The sequence below is a fragment of the Thalassophryne amazonica genome, chromosome 9, assembly GCF_902500255.1.
Source record: "Thalassophryne amazonica chromosome 9, fThaAma1.1, whole genome shotgun sequence".
Classification (NCBI taxonomy): Eukaryota; Metazoa; Chordata; class Actinopteri; order Batrachoidiformes; family Batrachoididae; genus Thalassophryne; species Thalassophryne amazonica.
This window is the reverse complement of record NC_047111.1, coordinates 109,738,023-109,742,076: the sequence shown is the minus strand read 5'-3', so window position 1 is coordinate 109,742,076 and position 4,054 is coordinate 109,738,023.

Genomic DNA, 4,054 nt, shown 5'->3' with positions numbered 1-4,054 from the left:
GGACCTGAAGAACGCTCCTGGGTGAAGAGGAGCTTCATCCTGGACCCGGCCCTCCTGGCCGATTTCTACACGAGACATCTGGACAAGCCTGGTCGGACGCCAGGAGGCGCCCGTTGAGGGGGGGGTCCTGTTATGTGGGCCGCTGAAGAGGAGGTACTGCTGGCCCACCACCACCAGAGGGCGCCCTGCTTGGAGTGCGGGCTCCAAGCACGAGAGGCTCCAAGCTTCTCTCTCGTCGGGGGTCTTCTATCTTCGAGCCTGCCCACACGTCACCGGGTGTCAATTGACTTTGCTAATTCTGTGTATTTCGTTGTGTATCATCACAACATTAAATTGTTACTTTTTGGCTTAATTCATTGTCCGTTCATTTGCGCCCCCTGTTGTGGGTCCGTGCTACGACACCTTCCCAACAATTTCCTTCATTTGAGCTCAGCTGTTAGCAATTTTTATACCCGAGGCCTTGAATTTGCTGTGACGAGCCTGTGTGCAAACAAGGGAACAGACAAAGGGACTTACTTTTTTAGGCAAGATTATGATTTAGATTATAGATTGACAACAGCAATATGACAGACCTTAAAGGTTTAGTTATTGATCAAACACACCCACACACATTAAAACAAGATCAACTGGAGATTTCTGATGTCCGCCAGTCCACATCACCTCCAAAATTCAATGGAGTCTTCTATGCCTGAATATGTATATGTGGTCGTATGTAGGTTTCCTCCTCAATATCATCAGAGGGAGTTTTTTTTTTAACCACTGTCAACTATTTGCTATAGCTCAATGGTTGGTAAGTTTAGACCTTACTTGTGTGAAGCACCTTGAGGCAGCTTTGTTGTGATTTGGTGCTATATAGATTAAAATAAATTGAATATTGGTGCAAATTTGGTGAGAATCCGTGAAATAGTTTTGACTGTAAACGTTGTGACTGTAAAGCCTGTAAAATGAAATCCTGAGCCAGAATCCGGATCTGGATCACCTCCAAAATTTCTTCCACGGCCCAATATATACCTACCTGTGGTGAAAATTTCATCAAAATTTGTGTATTTGTAAACAATGGTCCTTACAGAAGCAGAATGTGCAAGCAAGACTACATGAAGTATTTATTCATTTTTGGTCTCATGGTAGCAGGGCTGGTACTTTTTGTCTTATGTGCTGCCCTGATCTACCAGAAAATTGGCAAGACAGCAGCATCAAGAACCACTGGCCCTCACTTGTCCGTCGTGATTAACAAGGTTGGCAAGGCAGTGCATTCTTAGACTGCGTTGACTCTTGAACTCAGACGCAAACTGGATGACACCTTGGAGTTGATGCGTGTCTTGCAGTTGAAGCTGAAGGTTTCGGAGGCTGGTGAATATTCTTAATTCATAATTGGGAATATTCTTAATTCATAATTTGGATTTGGCTGTGTGAGTGGAACTGTTAAAAGTGTTTTTCACTGCTCGGCTGCAACACTACAGGCTATCTAGCATCAAGGTCAATTGCCCACTGTTTACCTCCAGAGGAATTTATCCAGGCTCTGGTGAGATTATTCGGCTCCATTCTTATCTCAACCCACAAGGACAATAAACTGACAGATTTACACATGGACTGAAGCATGCTCCAGTTTTCTCCTCTTACCTCTCTTCCTGCCCCTCCCTCCCTGCGGCAGGCCTCCGTTCTTTCCCAAGCTGGCAGGCGGCGCAACTTGACAGTTGCAGCGGCTACCAACACATTCACATCGCCTCAGGTGGAAAACGGACTGTTTCAAGTTTAGTGCACATAAACAATGTCAAATGTATACGAGGTCTATTAGAAAAGTATCTGACCTTATTTAAAAAAAAAAAAAACATATGGATTTGAATCACGTGTGCTTGCGTAAGCCAACCTTGAACCTTCATGCGCATGCGTGATTTTTTTCACGCCTGTCGGTTACGTCATTCGCCTGTGAGCAGGCTTTGAGTGAGGAGTGGTCCAGCCCTCTCGGCGGATTTTCATTGTCAGGGAAATGGCTGAGAGATTGCCGCTTTGCTTGATCAAATTTTTTTTAGAAACTGTGAGGCACATCCATGTGGACACCATTCGAGAAATTCAGGTGGTTTTTGGTGAACGTTTTATGGGCTTCAAAGACATTAAGGGATGTTACTGTCCCTTTAAGGACGGCCCACAGCAGCTGTGGGGCGCGCCGCGCTCCAGCTGCCATCGATAGGCTGAGCGACCATTTCATTTCTAAACGGATCGCTCCGTGGATCCGTGACCATCGTGTGCAATTTCTCTGGTTATCACAAGAGCTGGACATCAACTATTTTCCTGCAGATTTCACTTTTAACAAGAGATTTTGTCATGGAAAGCCGAGCGGAGGCTTCGCGCATCACGATGGATTCGCTGCTGGACCGACACAAAACCACCTCCGTTTTGGTCTCACAGGACGGCTTTGAGATGGCGTTCAGACAGCTGTCGGTGGTTTTTCAGTCAAATGATTATCCAAGAAATTGTGGACGAGCCTGGACATGCCAGAACATGTTCTGTGACGCTTCATCACGGCGTTGCTTTGCGCGTCGCGGGTGCCGCGACGTGTGGAATTCCTCTGCACGTCTGTCTCAATTTGCCAATAAAGTGCTGATGTCCACGTCTTTTCACAATTCCTGTGCTAGTCCAGACGACGTCCCGGATAAAACACAGCGTCCAGTTTGGAAATGAACGGCACATTCCACTTTTAACGAGGAGTTTTTTTCATGGAAAGGAGCGGACGCTTCGCGCATCACGACGGCAACAGAGACAAAGAACACCTCCATTTCGGGGGCCAGAAGGACAAGCTGGGACATGCCTTTCAGTGCTTACCAGTCGAGTGAGTATCAGAGAAATTGTGGAGAGCTGGACATGTCCCAGCTTGTCCTTCTGGCACTCCGAAACGGAGGTGTTCTTTGTCTCGCTTGACGTCGTGACGCGCAAAGCGTCTGTTCCTCTTTCCATGACAAAATCTCTTGTTAAAAGTGAAATCTGCAGGAAAATAGTTGATGTCCAGCTCTTGTGATAACCAGAGAAATTGCACACGATGGTCACGGATCCACAGAGCGATCCGTTTAGAAATGAAATGGTCGCTCAGCCTGTCGATGGCAGCTGGAGCGCGGCGCACCCCACAGCTGCTGTGGGCCGTCCTTAAAGGGACAGTAACATCCCTTAATGTCTTTGAAGCCCATAAAACTTTCACCAAGAACCACCTGAATTTCTCGAATGGTGTCCACATGGACGTACCTCACAGTTTCTAAAAAAAATTTGATCAAGCAAAGCGGCAGTCTCTCAGCCATTTCCCTGACAATGAAAATCCGCCGAGAGGGCTGGACCACTCCTCACTCAAAGCCTGCTCACAGGTGAATGACGCAGTCGACAGGCGTGAAAAAAATCATGCATGCGCATGAAGGTTCAAGGTTGGCTCACGCAAGCACACGTGATTCAAATCCATATGTTTTTTTTTTTTTAAATAAGGTCGGATACTTTTCTAATAGACCTCATATGTGTTGTCCTAATTCTGATGTGTGCCATTATTACAGTAAACAAGTAATAATTGTAGATCAATTTCTGTTTGTATGTGGAATGTGAGTGCGGAAATCACGTTGTTGTTATGACAATAAAAGCTATCTATCTATCTATCTATCTATCTATCTATCTATCTATCTATCTATCTATCTATCTATCTATCTATCTATCTATCTATCTATCTATCTATCTATCTAAAATTATAATGTAGCAGTAAAACTGATCTAAATCTAGTCTACATTAACTGTCTGTCTGCCTTATAACAACAGCACAGGAGTCCATCATGGTGCTGGGCAGCTCTGCCATGAATTATAACATAACGTGAAATCTGCCTAAGTAGGATTTTGTAGTCATGAGTCATCTTCAGCCGCTTTTCCAAGATGAGGTCATGGGGCAACAGCTCCAGTAGGGGACCCCAATCTTCCCTTTTACCAGGCCACATTAACCACCTCTGACTGGGGGATCCTGAGGCGTTCCCAGGCCAATGTCGAGATATGATCTCGAAACCTAGTCCTGGGTATGCCCCGTGGTCTCCTCC